The 20,104-nt window shown below is 47.4% G+C and overlaps 8 non-coding genes across 8 annotated transcripts; all 8 read right to left on the bottom strand.

The window, feature by feature from the left end:
* Nucleotides 1-1,229: 1,229 nt before the first annotated feature.
* Nucleotides 1,230-1,301, bottom strand: TRNAD-GUC (transfer RNA aspartic acid (anticodon GUC)). The gene has a single exon. It is a non-coding gene; the product is annotated as a tRNA-Asp (tRNA).
* Nucleotides 1,302-1,992: 691 nt separating this feature from the next.
* TRNAI-AAU (transfer RNA isoleucine (anticodon AAU)) lies at nucleotides 1,993-2,066 on the bottom strand. Its single transcript has one exon. It is a non-coding gene; the product is annotated as a tRNA-Ile (tRNA).
* Nucleotides 2,067-4,962: 2,896 nt separating this feature from the next.
* TRNAI-AAU (transfer RNA isoleucine (anticodon AAU)) lies at nucleotides 4,963-5,036 on the bottom strand. Its single transcript has one exon. It is a non-coding gene; the product is annotated as a tRNA-Ile (tRNA).
* Nucleotides 5,037-7,867: 2,831 nt separating this feature from the next.
* TRNAI-AAU (transfer RNA isoleucine (anticodon AAU)) lies at nucleotides 7,868-7,941 on the bottom strand. Its single transcript has one exon. It is a non-coding gene; the product is annotated as a tRNA-Ile (tRNA).
* Nucleotides 7,942-10,340: 2,399 nt separating this feature from the next.
* TRNAI-AAU (transfer RNA isoleucine (anticodon AAU)) lies at nucleotides 10,341-10,414 on the bottom strand. Its single transcript has one exon. It is a non-coding gene; the product is annotated as a tRNA-Ile (tRNA).
* A 6,169-nt stretch (nucleotides 10,415-16,583) lies between these two features.
* On the bottom strand, nucleotides 16,584-16,655 carry TRNAD-GUC (transfer RNA aspartic acid (anticodon GUC)). Its single transcript has one exon. It is a non-coding gene; the product is annotated as a tRNA-Asp (tRNA).
* Nucleotides 16,656-18,499: 1,844 nt separating this feature from the next.
* Nucleotides 18,500-18,571, bottom strand: TRNAD-GUC (transfer RNA aspartic acid (anticodon GUC)). Its single transcript has one exon. It is a non-coding gene; the product is annotated as a tRNA-Asp (tRNA).
* Nucleotides 18,572-19,981: 1,410 nt separating this feature from the next.
* TRNAD-GUC (transfer RNA aspartic acid (anticodon GUC)) lies at nucleotides 19,982-20,053 on the bottom strand. Its single transcript has one exon. It is a non-coding gene; the product is annotated as a tRNA-Asp (tRNA).
* Between the last annotated feature and the right edge of the window lie 51 nt (nucleotides 20,054-20,104).

Here is a 20,104-nt window from a genome sequence, read left to right as displayed (position 1 = left end):
CAGCCGAGCTAACCGGCCATGTTGCGCATGCTGGCTGCCCCGGCCGACACCAGTGGGGATCTCACATGTGTCCCAGTCCTTAGAATAGGTACTGATAGCAGTGTGGAGAAAGGGAAGGGTGTCTCTTTCTCTGTCCTTGTCAGAGGCGACATCACGAGTGCTAGGGCTGACTGTGAACTGGGAACTGTATTCGAAACTTTATTCCACAAGAGAAGGAATCAGAAAGTATAGGAAATAACACGGCACCTGGAAGAGTTTGCAATCTAAAAGCCATAGGCCTTAGGCATGGGCTACATGGGGCCTTGTTGTAGCGCCAGTGATTGAGGGAAAGCTGCAGTCCGCATTTCAGCTGCAACTAACTCATGACTTTGGGCAAACGGGTCCCAGGTGACGAAATCAGTCGCTGACCGTCTACTTTACAAGTTATTGACTCTGGTATATGCTGTGCTGCAAACTAATGTCAGGAATCCATTGGATAAGGCTCTGGCCGTGGGCATCTCCCGTACGGACGTTTGTTTCCCCTGGCCAATCTAAGCGGGCTCCTTTCGGCATGTGGTTTCGGCCTATTCGCTCCATGGATTGGGGATATCTACAGAGTTTTTTTAGCTTAAACCTTAAGGAAACTGAGGTAGGATAAGTGTGGGTTCTCTCGGTGCAACAACCTAATGGCTTCTTTTTTTGTAGATCTCTTTTTAAATTTCCATCTTTATTTCCATGGTGTCTCTGGAGACTTAAGACTTTGGTTTCTTTCTACCTTTAAGGTTCCTTACGCTCCCTCTAGGATTTTACCTCCTTTTTCCTTAGTTTTCTAACTCATGACTTTGGGAAAAAGGGTCCCAGGTGACAAAATCAGTCGCTGAACGTCTACGTTATGCTCTGCTGCAAACTAATGTCAGGAATCCATTAAATAAGGCTCTGTCCGTGGGCATCTCCCGTACGGACGTTTGTTTCCCCTGGCCAATCTCAGCGGGCTCCTTTTGGCATGTGGTTTCGGCCTATTCGCTCCATGGATTGGGGATATCTACAGAGTTTTTCAGCTTAAACCTTCAGGAAACTGAGGTAGGATAAGTGTGGGTTCTCTCTGTGCAACGACTTAATGGCTTCTTTTTTTGTAGATCTCTTTTTAAAATTCCATCTTTATTTCCATGGAGACTCTGGAGACTCTGGAGACTTAAGACTTTGGATTCCTTTTTCCTGAGTTTTCTTTGGTGCACAAAGAAAACAATTGCCTCCCCGTCGGGGAATCGAACCCCGGTCTCCCGCGTGACAGGCGGGGATACTCACCACTATACTAACGAGGAATGGGTATGGTGTTTGCTATCACGGTAACCTGCTTAAATGAAGACAGCAGCAATTTCCACCCACCAGATCTAGGCAGTAGGGAGAAAAAGGAGTTTGAGACTGGTACGGTCAAAAAAGAGGAGACGGACTGGCCCGTACGGGGATCGAACCCACGACCTTGGCGTTATTAGCACCACGCTCTAACCAGCTGAGCTAACCGGCCATGTTGCGCATGTCGGCTGCCCCGGCCAACACCAGTGGGGATCTCACATGTGTCCCAGTCCTTAGAATAGGTACTGATAGCAGTACCTATAGGTACTTAAACCTTAAGGAAACTGAGGTAGGATAAGTGTGGGTTCTCTCGGTGCAACGACTTAATGGCTTCTTTTTTTGTAGATCTCTTTTTAAAATTCCATCTTTATTTCCATGGAGACTCTGGAGACTCTGGAGACTTAAGACTTTGGATTACTTTTTCCAGAGTTTTCTTTGGTGCACAAAGAAAACAATTGCCTCCCCTTCGGGGAATCGAACCCCGGTCTCCCGCGTGACAGGCGGGGATACTCACCACTATACTAACGAGGAATGGGTATGGTGCTTGCCATCACGGTTACCTGCTTAAATGAAGACAGCAGCAATTTTCACCCACCAGATCTAGGCAGTAGGGAGAAAAAGGAGTTTGAGACTGGTACGGTCAAAAAAGAGGAGACGGACTGGCCCGTACGGGGATCGAACCCGCGACCTTGGCGTTATTAGCACCACGCTCTAACCAGCTGAGCTAACTGGCCATGTTGCGCATGTCGGCAGCCCCGGCCGACACCAGTGGGGATCTCACATGTGTCCCAGTCCTTAGAATAGGTACTGATAGCAGTGTGGAGAAAGGGAAGGGTGTCTCTTTCTCTGTCCTTGTCAGAGGCGACATCACGAGTGCTAGGGCTGACTGTGAACTGGGAACTGTATTCGAAACTTTATTCCACAAGAGAAGGAATCAGAAAGTATAGGAAATAACACGGCACCTGGAAGAGTTTGCAATCTAAAAGCCATAGGCCTTAGGCATGGGCTACACGGGGCATTGTTGTAGCGCCAGTGATTGAGGGAAAGCTGCAGTCCGCATTTCAGCTGCAACTAACTCATGACTTTGGGCAAACGGGTCCCAGGTGACGAAATCAGTCGCTGACCGTCTACTTTACAAGTTATTGACTCTGGTATATGCTGTGCTGCAAACTAATGTCAGGAATCCATTGGATAAGGCTCTGGCCGTGGGCATCTCCCGTACGGACGTTTGTTTCCCCTGGCCAATCTCAGCGGGCTCCTTTCGGCATGTGGTTTCGGCCTATTCGCTCCATGGATTGGGGATATCTACAGAGTTTTTCAGCTTAAACCTTAAGGAAACTGAGGTAGGATAAGTGTGGGTTCTCTCGGTGCAACAACTTAATGGCTTCTTTTTTTGTAGATCTCTTTTTAAATTTCCATCTTTATTTCCATGGAGTCTCTGGAGACTTAAGACTTTGGTTTCTTTCTACCTTTAAGGTTCCTTACGCTCCCTCTAGGATTTTACCTCCTTTTTCCTTAGTTTTCTAACTCATGACTTTGGGAAAAAGGGTCCCAGGTGACAAAATCAGTCGCTGAACGTCTACGTTATGCTCTGCTGCAAACTAATGTCAGGAATCCATTAAATAAGGCTCTGTCCGTGGGCATCTCCCGTACGGACGTTTGTTTCCCCTGGCCAATCTCAGCGGGCTCCTTTCGGCATGTGGTTTCGGCCTATTCGCTCCCTGGATTGGGGATATCTACAGAGTTTTTCAGCTTAAACCTTCAGGAAACTGAGGTAGGATAAGTGTGGGTTCTCTCTGTGCAACGACTTAATGGCTTCTTTTTTTGTAGATCTCTTTTTAAAATTCCATCTTTATTTCCATGTAGACTCTGGAGTCTCTGGAGACTTAAGACTTTGGATTCCTTTTTCCTGAGTTTTCTTTGGTGCACAAAGAAAACAATTGCCTCCCCGTCGGGGAATCGAGCCCCGGTCTCCCGCGTGACAGGCGGGGATACTCACCACTATACTAACGAGAAATGGGTATGGTGCTTGCCATCACGGTAACCTGCTTAAATGAAGACAGCAGCAATTTCCACCCACCAGATCTAGGCAGTAGGGAGAAAAAGGAGTTTGAGACTGGTACGGTCAAAAAAGAGGAGACGGACTGGCCCGTACGGGGATCGAACCCGCGACCTTGGCGTTATTAGCACCACGCTCTAACCAGCCGAGCTAACCGGCCATGTTGCGCATGCTGGCTGCCCCGGCCGACACCAGTGGGGATCTCACATGTGTCCCAGTCCTTAGAATAGGTACTGATAGCAGTGTGGAGAAAGGGAAGGGTGTCTCTTTCTCTGTCCTTGTCAGAGGCGACATCACGAGTGCTAGGGCTGACTGTGAACTGGGAACTGTATTCGAAACTTTATTCCACAAGAGAAGGAATCAGAAAGTATAGGAAATAACACGGCACCTGGAAGAGTTTGCAATCTAAAAGCCATAGGCCTTAGGCATGGGCTACATGGGGCCTTGTTGTAGCGCCAGTGATTGAGGGAAAGCTGCAGTCCGCATTTCAGCTGCAACTAACTCATGACTTTGGGCAAACGGGTCCCAGGTGACGAAATCAGTCGCTGACCGTCTACTTTACAAGTTATTGACTCTGGTATATGCTGTGCTGCAAACTAATGTCAGGAATCCATTGGATAAGGCTCTGGCCGTGGGCATCTCCCGTACGGACGTTTGTTTCCCCTGGCCAATCTCAGCGGGCTCCTTTCGGCATGTGGTTTCGGCCTATTCGCTCCATGGATTGGGGATATCTACAGAGTTTTTCAGCTTAAACCTTCAGGAAACTGAGGTAGGATAAGTGTGGGTTCTCTCGGTGCAACAACCTAATGGCTTCTTTTTTTGTAGATCTCTTTTTAAATTTCCATCTTTATTTCCATGGAGTCTCTGGAGACTTAAGACTTTGGTTTCTTTCTACCTTTAAGGTTCCTTACGCTCCCTCTAGGATTTTACCTCCTTTTTCCTTAGTTTTCTAACTCATGACTTTGGGAAAAAGGGTCCCAGGTGACAAAATCAGTCGCTGAACGTCTACGTTATGCTCTGCTGCAAACTAATGTCAGGAATCCATTAAATAAGGCTCTGTCCGTGGGCATCTCCCGTACGAACGTTTGTTTCCCCTGGCCAATCTCAGCGGGCTCCTTTCGGCATGTGGTTTCGGCCTATTCGCTCCATGGATTGGGGATATCTACAGAGTTTTTCAGCTTAAACCTTCAGGAAACTGAGGTAGGATAAGTGTGGGTTCTCTCTGTGCAACGACTTAATGGCTTCTTTTTTTGTAGATCTCTCTTTAAAATTCCATCTTTATTTCCATGGAGTCTCTGGAGACTCTGGAGACTTAAGACTTTGGATTCCTTTTTCCTGAGTTTTCTTTGGTGCATAAAGAAAACAATTGCCTCACCGTCGGGGAATCGAACCCCGATCTCCCGCGTGACAGGCGGGGATACTCACCACTATACTAACGAGGAATGGGTATGGTGCTTGCCATCACGGTAACCTGCTTAAATGAAGACAGCAGCAATTTCCACCCACCAGATCTAGGCAGTAGGGAGAAAAAGGAGTTTGAGACTGGTACGGTCAAAAAAGAGGAGACGGACTGGCCCGTACGGGGATCGAACCCGCGACCTTGGCGTTATTAGCACCACGCTCTAACCAGCTGAGCTAACCGGCCATGTTGCGCATGTCGGCTGCCCCGGCCGACACCAGTGGGGATCTCACATGTGTCCCAGTCCTTAGAATAGGTACTGATAGCAGTGTGGAGAAAGGGAAGGGTGTCTCTTTCTCTGTCCTTGTCAGAGGCGACATCACGAGTGCTAGGGCTGACTGTGAACTGGGAACTGTATTCGAAACTTTATTCCACAAGAGAAGGAATCAGAAAGTATAGGAAATAACACGGCACCTGGAAGAGTTTGCAATCTAAAAGCCATAGGCCTTAGGCATGGGCTACACGGGGCCTTGTTGTAGCGCCAGTGATTGAGGGAAAGCTGCAGTCCGCATTTCAGCTGCAACTAACTCATGACTTTGGGCAAACGGGTCCCAGGTGACGAAATCAGTCGCTGACCGTCTACTTTACAAGTTATTGACTCTGGTATATGCTGTGCTGCAAACTAATGTCAGGAATCCATTGGATAAGGCTCTGGCCGTGGGCATCTCCCGTACGGACGTTTGTTTCCCCTGGCCAATCTCAGCGGGCTCCTTTCGGCATGTGGTTTCGGCCTATTCGCTCCATGGATTGGGGATATCTACAGAGTTTTTTTAGCTTAAACCTTAAGGAAACTGAGGTAGGATAAGTGTGGGTTCTCTCGGTGCAACAACCTAATGGCTTCTTTTTTTGTAGATCTCTTTTTAAATTTCCATCTTTATTTCCATGGTGTCTCTGGAGACTTAAGACTTTGGTTTCTTTCTACCTTTAAGGTTCCTTACGCTCCCTCTAGGATTTTACCTCCTTTTTCCTTAGTTTTCTAACTCATGACTTTGGGAAAAAGGGTCCCAGGTGACAAAATCAGTCGCTGAACGTCTACGTTATGCTCTGCTGCAAACTAATGTCAGGAATCCATTAAATAAGGCTCTGTCCGTGGGCATCTCCCGTACGGACGTTTGTTTCCCCTGGCCAATCTCAGCGGGCTCCTTTCGGCATGTGGTTTCGGCCTATTCGCTCCATGGATTGGGGATATCTACAGAGTTTTTCAGCTTAAACCTTCAGGAAACTGAGGTAGGATAAGTGTGGGTTCTCTCTGTGCAACGACTTAATGGCTTCTTTTTTTGTAGATCTCTTTTTAAAATTCCATCTTTATTTCCATGGAGACTCTGGAGACTCTGGAGACTTAAGACTTTGGATTCCTTTTTCCTGAGTTTTCTTTGGTGCACAAAGAAAACAATTGCCTCCCCGTCGGGGGATCAAACCCCGGTCTCCCGCGTGACAGGCGGGGATACTCACCACTATACTAACGAGGAATGGGTATGGTGTTTGCTATCACGGTAACCTGCTTAAATGAAGACAGCAGCAATTTCCACCCACCAGATCTAGGCAGTAGGGAGAAAAAGGAGTTTGAGACTGGTACGGTCAAAAAAGAGGAGACGGACTGGCCCGTACGGGGATCGAACCCACGACCTTGGCGTTATTAGCACCACGCTCTAACCAGCTGAGCTAACCGGCCATAGGTACTGATAGCAGTGTGGAGAAAGGGAAGGGTGTCTCTTTCTCTGTCCTTGTCAGAGGCGACATCACGAGTGCTAGGGCTGACTGTGAACTGGGAACTGTATTCAAAACTTTATTCCACAAGAGAAGGAATCAGAAAGTATAGGAAATAACACGGCACCTGGAAGAGTTTGCAATCTAAAAGCCATAGGCCTTAGGCATGGGCTACATGGGGCCTTGTTGTAGCGCCAGTGATTGAGGGAAAGCTGCAGTCCGCATTTCAGCTGCAACTAACTCATGACTTTGGGCAAACGGGTCCCAGGTGACGAAATCAGTCGCTGACCGTCTACTTTACAAGTTATTGACTCTGGTATATGCTGTGCTGCAAACTAATGTCAGGAATCCATTGGATAAGGCTCTGGCCGTGGGCATCTCCCGTACGGACGTTTGTTTCCCCTGGCCAATCTCAGCGGGCTCCTTTCGGCATGTGGTTTCGGCCTATTCGCTCCATGGATTGGGGATATCTACAGAGTTTTTCAGCTTAAACCTTAAGGAAACTGAGGTAGGATAAGTGTGGGTTCTCTCGGTGCAACAACCTAATGGCTTCTTTTTTTGTAGATCTCTTTTTAAATTTCCATCTTTATTTCCATGGAGTCTCTGGAGACTTAAGACTTTGGTTTCTTTCTACCTTTAAGGTTCCTTACGCTCCCTCTAGGATTTTACCTCCTTTTTCCTTAGTTTTCTAACTCATGACTTTGGGAAAAAGGGTCCCAGGTGACAAAATCAGTCGCTGAACGTCTACGTTATGCTCTGCTGCAAACTAATGTCAGGAATCCATTAAATAAGGCTCTGTCCGTGGGCATCTCCCGTACGGACGTTTGTTTCCCCTGGCCAATCTCAGCGGGCTCCTTTCGGCATGTGGTTTCGGCCTATTCGCTCCATGGATTGGGGATATCTACAGAGTTTTTCAGCTTAAACCTTCAGGAAACTGAGGTAGGATAAGTGTGGGTTCTCTCTGTGCAACGACTTAATGGCTTCTTTTTTTGTAGATCTCTTTTTAAAATTCCATCTTTATTTCCATGGAGTCTCTGGAGACTCTGGAGACTTAAGACTTTGGATTCCTTTTTCCTGAGTTTTCTTTGGTGCATAAAGAAATCAATTGCCTCACCGTCGGGGAATCGAACCCCGGTCTCCCGCGTGACAGGCGGGGATACTCACCACTATACTAACGAGGAATGGGTATGGTGCTTGCCATCACGGTAACCTGCTTAAATGAAGACAGCAGCAATTTCCACCCACCAGATCTAGGCAGTAGGGAGAAAAAGGAGTTTGAGACTGGTACGGTCAAAAAAGAGGAGACGGACTGGCCCGTACGGGGATCGAACCCGCGACCTTGGCGTTATTAGCACCACGCTCTAACCAGCTGAGCTAACCGGCCATGTTGCGCATGTCGGCTGCCCCGGCCGACACCAGTGGGGATCTCACATGTGTCCCAGTCCTTAGAATAGGTACTGATAGCAGTGTGGAGAAAGGGAAGGGTGTCTCTTTCTCTGTCCTTGTCAGAGGCGACATCACGAGTGCTAGGGCTGACTGTGAACTGGGAACTGTATTCGAAACTTTATTCCACAAGAGAAGGAATCAGAAAGTATAGGAAATAACACGGCACCTGGAAGAGTTTGCAATCTAAAAGCCATAGGCCTTAGGCATGGGCTACACGGGGCCTTGTTGTAGCGCCAGTGATTGAGGGAAAGCTGCAGTCCGCATTTCAGCTGCAACTAACTCATGACTTTGGGCAAACGGGTCCCAGGTGACGAAATCAGTCGCTGACCGTCTACTTTACAAGTTATTGACTCTGGTATATGCTGTGCTGCAAACTAATGTCAGGAATCCATTGGATAAGGCTCTGGCCGTGGGCATCTCCCGTACGGACGTTTGTTTCCCCTGGCCAATCTCAGCGGGCTCCTTTCGGCATGTGGTTTCGGCCTATTCGCTCCATGGATTGGGGATATCTACAGAGTTTTTCAGCTTAAACCTTAAGGAAACTGAGGTAGGATAAGTGTGGGTTCTCTCTGTGCAACGACTTAATGGCTTCTTTTTTTGTAGATCTCTTTTTAAAATTCCATCTTTATTTCCATGGAGACTCTGGAGACTCTGGAGACTTAAGACTTTGGATTCCTTTTTCCTGAGTTTTCTTTGGTGCACAAAGAAAACAATTGCCTCCCCGTCGGGGGATCAAACCCCGGTCTCCCGCGTGACAGGCGGGGATACTCACCACTATACTAACGAGGAATGGGTATGGTGTTTGCTATCACGGTAACCTGCTTAAATGAAGACAGCAGCAATTTCCACCCACCAGATCTAGGCAGTAGGGAGAAAAAGGAGTTTGAGACTGGTACGGTCAAAAAAGAGGAGACGGACTGGCCCGTACGGGGATCGAACCCACGACCTTGGCGTTATTAGCACCACGCTCTAACCAGCTGAGCTAACCGGCCATAGGTACTGATAGCAGTGTGGAGAAAGGGAAGGGTGTCTCTTTCTCTGTCCTTGTCAGAGGCGACATCACGAGTGCTAGGGCTGACTGTGAACTGGGAACTGTATTCGAAACTTTATTCCACAAGAGAAGGAATCAGAAAGTATAGGAAATAACACGGCACCTGGAAGAGTTTGCAATCTAAAAGCCATAGGCCTTAGGCATGGGCTACATGGGGCCTTGTTGTAGCGCCAGTGATTGAGGGAAAGCTGCAGTCCGCATTTCAGCTGCAACTAACTCATGACTTTGGGCAAACGGGTCCCAGGTGACGAAATCAGTCGCTGACCGTCTACTTTACAAGTTATTGACTCTGGTATATGCTGTGCTGCAAACTAATGTCAGGAATCCATTGGATAAGGCTCTGGCCGTGGGCATCTCCCGTACGGACGTTTGTTTCCCCTGGCCAATCTCAGCGGGCTCCTTTCGGCATGTGGTTTCGGCCTATTCGCTCCATGGATTGGGGATATCTACAGAGTTTTTCAGCTTAAACCTTAAGGAAACTGAGGTAGGATAAGTGTGGGTTCTCTCGGTGCAACAACCTAATGGCTTCTTTTTTTGTAGATCTCTTTTTAAATTTCCATCTTTATTTCCATGGAGTCTCTGGAGACTTAAGACTTTGGTTTCTTTCTACCTTTAAGGTTCCTTACGCTCCCTCTAGGATTTTACCTCCTTTTTCCTTAGTTTTCTAACTCATGACTTTGGGAAAAAGGGTCCCAGGTGACAAAATCAGTCGCTGAACGTCTACGTTATGCTCTGCTGCAAACTAATGTCAGGAATCCATTAAATAAGGCTCTGTCCGTGGGCATCTCCCGTACGGACGTTTGTTTCCCCTGGCCAATCTCAGCGGGCTCCTTTCGGCATGTGGTTTCGGCCTATTCGCTCCATGGATTGGGGATATCTACAGAGTTTTTCAGCTTAAACCTTCAGGAAACTGAGGTAGGATAAGTGTGGGTTCTCTCTGTGCAACGACTTAATGGCTTCTTTTTTTGTAGATCTCTTTTTAAAATTCCATCTTTATTTCCATGGAGTCTCTGGAGACTCTGGAGACTTAAGACTTTGGATTCCTTTTTCCTGAGTTTTCTTTGGTGCATAAAGAAATCAATTGCCTCACCGTCGGGGAATCGAACCCCGGTCTCCCGCGTGACAGGCGGGGATACTCACCACTATACTAACGAGGAATGGGTATGGTGCTTGCCATCACGGTAACCTGCTTAAATGAAGACAGCAGCAATTTCCACCCACCAGATCTAGGCAGTAGGGAGAAAAAGGAGTTTGAGACTGGTACGGTCAAAAAAGAGGAGACGGACTGGCCCGTACGGGGATCGAACCCGCGACCTTGGCGTTATTAGCACCACGCTCTAACCAGCTGAGCTAACCGGCCATGTTGCGCATGTCGGCTGCCCCGGCCGACACCAGTGGGGATCTCACATGTGTCCCAGTCCTTAGAATAGGTACTGATAGCAGTGTGGAGAAAGGGAAGGGTGTCTCTTTCTCTGTCCTTGTCAGAGGCGACATCACGAGTGCTAGGGCTGACTGTGAACTGGGAACTGTATTCGAAACTTTATTCCACAAGAGAAGGAATCAGAAAGTATAGGAAATAACACGGCACCTGGAAGAGTTTGCAATCTAAAAGCCATAGGCCTTAGGCATGGGCTACACGGGGCCTTGTTGTAGCGCCAGTGATTGAGGGAAAGCTGCAGTCCGCATTTCAGCTGCAACTAACTCATGACTTTGGGCAAACGGGTCCCAGGTGACGAAATCAGTCGCTGACCGTCTACTTTACAAGTTATTGACTCTGGTATATGCTGTGCTGCAAACTAATGTCAGGAATCCATTGGATAAGGCTCTGGCCGTGGGCATCTCCCGTACGGACGTTTGTTTCCCCTGGCCAATCTCAGCGGGCTCCTTTCGGCATGTGGTTTCGGCCTATTCGCTCCATGGATTGGGGATATCTACAGAGTTTTTTTAGCTTAAACCTTAAGGAAACTGAGGTAGGATAAGTGTGGGTTCTCTCGGTGCAACAACCTAATGGCTTCTTTTTTTGTAGATCTCTTTTTAAATTTCCATCTTTATTTCCATGGAGTCTCTGGAGACTTAAGACTTTGGTTTCTTTCTACCTTTAAGGTTCCTTACGCTCCCTCTAGGATTTTACCTCCTTTTTCCTTAGTTTTCTAACTCATGACTTTGGGAAAAAGGGTCCCAGGTGACAAAATCAGTCGCTGAACGTCTACGTTATGCTCTGCTGCAAACTAATGTCAGGAATCCATTAAATAAGGCTCTGTCCGTGGGCATCTCCCGTACGGACGTTTGTTTCCCCTGGCCAATCTCAGCGGGCTCCTTTCGGCATGTGGTTTCGGCCTATTCGCTCCATGGATTGGGGATATCTACAGAGTTTTTCAGCTTAAACCTTCAGGAAACTGAGGTAGGATAAGTGTGGGTTCTCTCTGTGCAACGACTTAATGGCTTCTTTTTTTGTAGATCTCTTTTTAAAATTCCATCTTTATTTCCATGGAGACTCTGGAGACTCTGGAGACTTAAGACTTTGGATTCCTTTTTCCTGAGTTTTCTTTGGTGCACAAAGAAAACAATCGCCTCCCCGTCGGGGAATCAAACCCCGGTCTCCCGCGTGACAGGCGGGGATACTCACCACTATACTAACGAGGAATGGGTATGGTGTTTGCTATCACGGTAACCTGCTTAAATGAAGACAGCAGCAATTTCCACCCACCAGATCTAGGCAGTAGGGAGAAAAAGGAGTTTGAGACTGGTACGGTCAAAAAAGAGGAGACGGACTGGCCCGTACGGGGATCGAACCCACGACCTTGGCGTTATTAGCACCACGCTCTAACCAGCTGAGCTAACCGGCCATGTTGCGCATGTCGGCTGCCCCGGCCAACACCAGTGGGGATCTCACATGTGTCCCAGTCCTTAGAATAGGTACTGATAGCAGTACCTATAGGTACTTAAACCTTAAGGAAACTGAGGTAGGATAAGTGTGGGTTCTCTCGGTGCAACAACTTAATGGCTTCTTTTTTTGTAGATCTCTTTTTAAATTTCCATCTTTATTTCCATGGAGTCTCTGGAGACTTAAGACTTTGGTTTCTTTCTACCTTTAAGGTTCCTTACGCTCCCTCTAGGATTTTACCTCCTTTTTCCTTAGTTTTCTAACTCATGACTTTGGGAAAAAGGGTCCCAGGTGACAAAATCAGTCGCTGAACTTCTACGTTATGCTCTGCTGCAAACTAATGTCAGGAATCCATTAAATAAGGCTCTGTCCGTGGGCATCTCCCGTACGGACGTTTGTTTCCCCTGGCCAATCTCAGCGGGCTCCTTTCGGCATGTGGTTTCGGCCTATTCGCTCCATGGATTGGGGATATCTACAGAGTTTTTCAGCTTAAACCTTCAGGAAACTGAGATAGGATAAGTGTGGGTTCTCTCTGTGCAACGACTTAATGGCTTCTTTTTTTGTAGATCTCTTTTTAAAATTCCATCTTTATTTCCATGGAGTCTCTGGAGACTCTGGAGACTTAAGACTTTGGATTCCTTTTTCCTGAGTTTTCTTTGGTGCATAAAGAAAACAATTGCCTCTCCGTCGGGGAATCGAACCCCGGTCTCCCGCGTGACAGGCGGGGATACTCACCACTATACTAACGAGGAATGGGTATGGTGCTTGCCATCACGGTAACCTGCTTAAATGAAGACAGCAGCAATTTCCACCCACCAGATCTAGGCAGTAGGGAGAAAAAGGAGTTTGAGACTGGTACGGTCAAAAAAGAGGAGACGGACTGGCCCGTACGGGGATCTAACCCGCAACCTTGGCGTTATTAGCACCACGCTCTAACCAGCTGAGCTAACCGGCCATGTTGCGCATGTCGGCTGCCCCGGCCGACACCAGTGGGGATCTCACATGTGTCCCAGTCCTTAGAATAGGTACTGATAGCAGTGTGGAGAAAGGGAAGGGTGTCTCTTTCTCTGTCCTTGTCAGAGGCGACATCACGAGTGCTAGGGCTGACTGTGAACTGGGAACTGTATTCGAAACTTTATTCCACAAGAGAAGGAATCAGAAAGTATAGGAAATAACACGGCACCTGGAAGAGTTTGCAATCTAAAAGCCATAGGCCTTAGGCATGGGCTACACGGGGCCTTGTTGTAGCGCCAGTGATTGAGGGAAAGCTGCAGTCCGCATTTCAGCTGCAACTAACTCATGACTTTGGGCAAACGGGTCCCAGGTGACGAAATCAGTCGCTGACCGTCTACTTTACAAGTTATTGACTCTGGTATATGCTGTGCTGCAAACTAATGTCAGGAATCCATTGGATAAGGCTCTGGCCGTGGGCATCTCCCGTACGGACGTTTGTTTCCCCTGGCCAATCTCAGCGGGCTCCTTTCGGCATGTGGTTTCGGCCTATTCGCTCCATGGATTGGGGATATCTACAGAGTTTTTTTAGCTTAAACCTTAAGGAAACTGAGGTAGGATAAGTGTGGGTTCTCTCGGTGCAACAACCTAATGGCTTCTTTTTTTGTAGATCTCTTTTTAAATTTCCATCTTTATTTCCATGGTGTCTCTGGAGACTTAAGACTTTGGTTTCTTTCTACCTTTAAGGTTCCTTACGCTCCCTCTAGGATTTTACCTCCTTTTTCCTTAGTTTTCTAACTCATGACTTTGGGAAAAAGGGTCCCAGGTGACAAAATCAGTCGCTGAACGTCTACGTTATGCTCTGCTGCAAACTAATGTCAGGAATCCATTAAATAAGGCTCTGTCCGTGGGCATCTCCCGTACGGACGTTTGTTTCCCCTGGCCAATCTCAGCGGGCTCCTTTCGGCATGTGGTTTCGGCCTATTCGCTCCATGGATTGGGGATATCTACAGAGTTTTTCAGCTTAAACCTTCAGGAAACTGAGGTAGGATAAGTGTGGGTTCTCTCTGTGCAACGACTTAATGGCTTCTTTTTTTGTAGATCTCTTTTTAAAATTCCATCTTTATTTCCATGGAGACTCTGGAGACTCTGGAGACTTAAGACTTTGGATTCCTTTTTCCTGAGTTTTCTTTGGTGCACAAAGAAAACAATTGCCTCCCCGTCGGGGAATCAAACCCCGGTCTCCCGCGTGACAGGCGGGGATACTCACCACTATACTAACGAGGAATGGGTATGGTGTTTGCTATCACGGTAACCTGCTTAAATGAAGACAGCAGCAATTTCCACCCACCAGATCTAGGCAGTAGGGAGAAAAAGGAGTTTGAGACTGGTACGGTCAAAAAAGAGGAGACGGACTGGCCCGTACGGGGATCGAACCCACGACCTTGGCGTTATTAGCACCACGCTCTAACCAGCTGAGCTAACCGGCCATGTTGCGCATGTCGGCTGCCCCGGCCAACACCAGTGGGGATCTCACATGTGTCCCAGTCCTTAGAATAGGTACTGATAGCAGTGTGGAGAAAGGGAAGGGTGTCTCTTTCTCTGTCCTTGTCAGAGGCGACATCACGAGTGCTAGGGCTGACTGTGAACTGGGAACTGTATTCGAAACTTTATTCCACAAGAGAAGGAATCAGAAAGTATAGGAAATAACACGGCACCTGGAAGAGTTTGCAATCTAAAAGCCATAGGCCTTAGGCATGGGCTACACGGGGCCTTGTTGTAGCGCCAGTGATTGAGAGAAAGCTGCAGTCCGCATTTCAGCTGCAACTAACTCATGACTTTGGGCAAACGGGTCCCAGGTGACGAAATCAGTCGCTGACCGTCTACTTTACAAGTTATTGACTCTGGTATATGCTGTGCTGCAAACTAATGTCAGGAATCCATTGGATAAGGCTCTGGCCGTGGGCATCTCCCGTACGGACGTTTGTTTCCCCTGGCCAATCTCAGCGGGCTCCTTTCGGCATGTGGTTTCGGCCTATTCGCTCCATGGATTGGGGATATCTACAGAGTTTTTTTAGCTTAAACCTTAAGGAAACTGAGGTAGGATAAGTGTGGGTTCTCTCGGTGCAACAACCTAATGGCTTCTTTTTTTGTAGATCTCTTTTTAAATTTCCATCTTTATTTCCATGGTGTCTCTGGAGACTTAAGACTTTGGTTTCTTTCTACCTTTAAGGTTCCTTACGCTCCCTCTAGGATTTTACCTCCTTTTTCCTTAGTTTTCTAACTCATGACTTTGGGAAAAAGGGTCCCAGGTGACAAAATCAGTCGCTGAACGTCTACGTTATGCTCTGCTGCAAACTAATGTCAGGAATCCATTAAATAAGGCTCTGTCCGTGGGCATCTCCCGTACGGACGTTTGTTTCCCCTGGCCAATCTCAGCGGGCTCCTTTCGGCATGTGGTTTCGGCCTATTCGCTCCATGGATTGGGGATATCTACAGAGTTTTTCAGCTTAAACCTTCAGGAAACTGAGGTAGGATAAGTGTGCGTTCTCTCTGTGCAACGACTTAATGGCTTCTTTTTTTGTAGATCTCTTTTTAAAATTCCATCTTTATTTTCATGGAGACTCTGGAGACTCTGGAGACTTAAGACTTTGGATTCCTTTTTCCTGAGTTTTCTTTGGTGCACAAAGAAAACAATTGCCTCCCCGTCGGGGAATCAAACCCCGGTCTCCCGCGTGACAGACAGGGATACTCACCACTATACTAACGAGGAATGGGTATGGTGTTTGCTATCAAGGTAACCTGCTTAAATGAAGACAGCAGCAATTTCCACCCACCAGATCTAGGCAGTAGGGAGAAAAAGGAGTTTGAGACTGGTACGGTCAAAAAAGAGGAGACGGACTGGCCCGTACGGGGATCGAACCCACGACCTTGGCGTTATTAGCACCACGCTCTAACCAGCTGAGCTAACCGGCCATGTTGCGCATGTCGGCTGCCCCGGCCAACACCAGTGGGGATCTCACATGTGTCCCAGTCCTTAGAATAGGTACTGATAGCAGTACCTATAGGTACTTAAACCTTAAGGAAACTGAGGTAGGATAAGTGTGGGTTCTCTCGGTGCAACAACTTAATGGCTTCTTTTTTTGTAGATCTCTTTTTAAATTTCCATCTTTATTTCCATGGAGTCTCTGGAGACTTAAGACTTTGGTTTCTTTCTACCTTTAAGGTTCCTTACGCTCCCTCTAGGATTTTACCTCCTTTTTCCTTAGTTTTCTAACTCATGACTTTGGGAAAAAGGGTCCCAGGTGACAAAATCAGTCGCTGAACTTCTACGTTATGCTCTGCTGCAAACTAATGTCAGGAATCCATTAAATAAGGCTCTGTCCGTGGGCATCTCCCGTACGGACGTTTGTTTCCCCTGGCCAATCTCAGCGGGCTCCTTTCGGCATGTGGTTTCGGCCTATTCGCTCCATGGATTGGGGATATCTACAGAGTTTTTCAGCTTAAACCTTCAGGAAACTGAGGTAGGATAAGTGTGGGTTCTCTCTGTGCAACGACTTAATGGCTTCTTTTTTTGTAGATCTCTTTTTAAAATTCCATCTTTATTTCCATGGAGACTCTGGAGACTCTGGAGACTTAAGACTTTGGATTCCTTTTTCCTGAGTTTTCTTTGGTGCACAAAGAAAACAATTGCCTCCCCGTCGGGGAATCGAACCCCGGTCTCCCGCGTGACAGGCGGGGATACTCACCACTATACTAACGAGGAATGGGTATGGTGTTTGCCATCACGGTAACCTGCTTAAATGAAGACAGCAGCAATTTCCACCCACCAGATCTAGGCAGTAGGGAGAAAAAGGAGTTTGAGACTGGTACGGTCAAAAAAGAGGAGACGAACTGGCCCGTACGGGGATCGAACCCGCAACCTTGGCGTTATTAGCACCACGCTCTAACCAGCTGAGCTAACCGGCCATGTTGCGCATGTCGGCTGCCCCGGCCGACACCAGTGGGGATCTCACATGTGTCCCAGTCCTTAGAATAGGTACTGATAGCAGTGTGGAGAAAGGGAAGGGTGTCTCTTTCTCTGTCCTTGTCAGAGGCGACATCACGAGTGCTAGGGCTGACTGTGAACTGGGAACTGTATTCGAAACTTTATTCCACAAGAGAAGGAATCAGAAAGTATAGGAAATAACACGGCACCTGGAAGAGTTTGCAATCTAAAAGCCATAGGCCTTAGGCATGGGCTACACGGGGCCTTGTTGTAGCGCCAGTGATTGAGGGAAAGCTGCAGTCCGCATTTCAGCTGCAACTAACTCATGACTTTGGGCACACAGGTCCCAGGTGACGAAATCAGTCGCTGACCGTCTACTTTACAAGTTATTGACTCTGGTATATGCTGTGCTGCAAACTAATGTCAGGAATCCATTGGATAAGGCTCTGGCCGTGGGCATCTCCCGTACGGACGTTTGTTTCCCCTGGCCAATCTTAGCGGGCTCCTTTCGGCATGTGGTTTCGGCCTATTCGCTCCATGGATTGGGGATATCTACAGAGTTTTTCAGCTTAAACCTTAAGGAAACTGAGGTAGGATAAGTGTGGGTTCTCTCGGTGCAACAACCTAATGGCTTCTTTTTTTGTAGATCTCTTTTTAAATTTCCATCTTTATTTCCATGGAGTCTCTGGAGACTTAAGACTTTGGTTTCTTTCTACCTTTAAGGTTCCTTACGCTCCCTCTAGGATTTTACCTCCTTTTTCCTTAGTTTTCTAACTCATGACTTTGGGAAAAAGGGTCCCAGGTGACAAAATCAGTCGCTGAACGTCTACGTTATGCTCTGCTGCAAACTAATGTCAGGAATCCATTGGATAAGGCTCTGGCCGTGGGCATCTCCCGTACGGACGTTTGTTTCCCCTGGCCAATCTTAGCGGGCTCCTTTCGGCATGTGGTTTCGGCCTATTCGCTCCATGGATTGGGGATATCTACAGAGTTTTTCAGCTTAAACCTTAAGGAAACTGAGGTAGGATAAGTGTGGGTTCTCTCGGTGCAACAACCTAATGGCTTCTTTTTTTGTAGATCTCTTTTTAAATTTCCATCTTTATTTCCATGGAGTCTCTGGAGACTTAAGACTTTGGTTTCTTTCTACCTTTAAGGTTCCTTACGCTCCCTCTAGGATTTTACCTCCTTTTTCCTTAGTTTTCTAACTCATGACTTTGGGAAAAAGGGTCCCAGGTGACAAAATCAGTCGCTGAACGTCTACGTTATGCTCTGCTGCAAACTAATGTCAGGAATCCATTAAATAAGGCTCTGTCCGTGGGCATCTCCCGTACGGACGTTTGTTTCCCCTGGCCAATCTCAGCGGGCTCCTTTCGGCATGTGGTTTCGGCCTATTCGCTCCATGGATTGGGGATATCTACAGAGTTTTTCAGCTTAAACCTTCAGGAAACTGAGGTAGGATAAGTGTGGGTTCTCTCTGTGCAACGACTTAATGGCTTCTTTTTTTGTAGATCTCTTCTTAAAATTCCATCTTTATTTCCATGGAGTCTCTGGAGACTCTGGAGACTTAAGACTTTGGATTCCTTTTTCCTGAGTTTTCTTTGGTGCACAAAGAAAACAATTGCCTCCCCGTCGGGGAATCGAACCCCGGTCTCCCGCGTGACAGGCGGGGATACTCACCACTATACTAACGAGGAATGGGTATGGTGCTTGCCATCACGGTAACCTGCTTAAATGAAGACAGCAGCAATTTCCACCCACCAGATCTAGGCAGTAGGGAGAAAAAGGAGTTTGAGACTGGTACGGTCAAAAAAGAGGAGACGGACTGGCCCGTACGGGGATCGAACCCGCGACCTTGGCGTTATTAGCACCACGCTCTAACCAGCTGAGCTAACCCATGTTGCGCATGTCGGCTGCCCCGGCCGACACCAGTGGGGATCTCACATGTGTCCCAGTCCTTAGAATAGGTACGGATAGCAGTGTGGAGAAAGGGAAGGGTGTCTCTTTCTCTGTCCTTGTCAGAGGCGACATCACGAGTGCTAGGGCTGACTGTGAACTGGGAACTGTATTCGAAACTTTATTCCACAAGAGAAGGAATCAGAAAGTATAGGAAATAACACGGCACCTGGAAGAGTTTGCAATCTAAAAGCCATAGGCCTTAGGCATGGGCTACACGGGGCCTTGTTGTAGCGCCAGTGATTGAGGGAAAGCTGCAGTCCGCATTTCAGCTGCAACTAACTCATAACTTTGGGAACACAGGTCCCAGGTGACGAAATCAGTCGCTGACCGTCTACTTTACAAGTTATTGACTCTGGTATATGCTGTGCTGCAAACTAATGTCAGGAATCCATTGGATAAGGCTCTGGCCGTGGGCATCTCCCGTACGGACGTTTGTTTCCCCTGGCCAATCTCAGCGGGCTCCTTTCGGCATGTGGTTTCGGCCTATTCGCTCCATGGATTGGGGATATCTACAGAGTTTTTCAGCTTAAACCTTAAGGAAACTGAGGTAGGATAAGTGTGGGTTCTCTCGGTGCAACAACCTAATGGCTTCTTTTTTTGTAGATCTCTTTTTAAATTTCCATCTTTATTTCCATGGAGTCTCTGGAGACTTAAGACTTTGGTTTCTTTCTACCTTTAAGGTTCCTTACGCTCCCTCTAGGATTTTACCTCCTTTTTCCTTAGTTTTCTAACTCATGACTTTGGGAAAAAGGGTCCCAGGTGACAAAATCAGTCGCTGAACGTCTACGTTATGCTCTGCTGCAAACTAATGTCAGGAATCCATTAAATAAGGCTCTGTCCGTGGGCATCTCCCGTACGGACGTTTGTTTCCCCTGGCCAATCTCAGCGGGCTCCTTTCGGCATGTGGTTTCGGCCTATTCGCTCCATGGATTGGGGATATCTACAGAGTTTTTCAGCTTAAACCTTCAGGAAACTGAGGTAGGATAAGTGTGGGTTCTCTCTGTGCAACGACTTAATGGCTTCTTTTTTTGTAGATCTCTTCTTAAAATTCCATCTTTATTTCCATGGAGTCTCTGGAGACTCTGGAGACTTAAGACTTTGGATTCCTTTTTCCTGAGTTTTCTTTGGTGCACAAAGAAAACAATTGCCTCCCCGTCGGGGAATCGAACCCCGGTCTCCCGCGTGACAGGCGGGGATACTCACCACTATACTAACGAGGAATGGGTATGGTGCTTGCCATCACGGTAACCTGCTTAAATGAAGACAGCAGC

The sequence above is a fragment of the Hyla sarda genome, chromosome 4 (genome assembly GCF_029499605.1).
Source record: "Hyla sarda isolate aHylSar1 chromosome 4, aHylSar1.hap1, whole genome shotgun sequence".
Taxonomy (NCBI): Eukaryota; Metazoa; Chordata; class Amphibia; order Anura; family Hylidae; genus Hyla; species Hyla sarda.
Note: the sequence above shows the minus strand (reverse complement) of the source record. Positions and strands in the feature narration are given on the sequence as shown.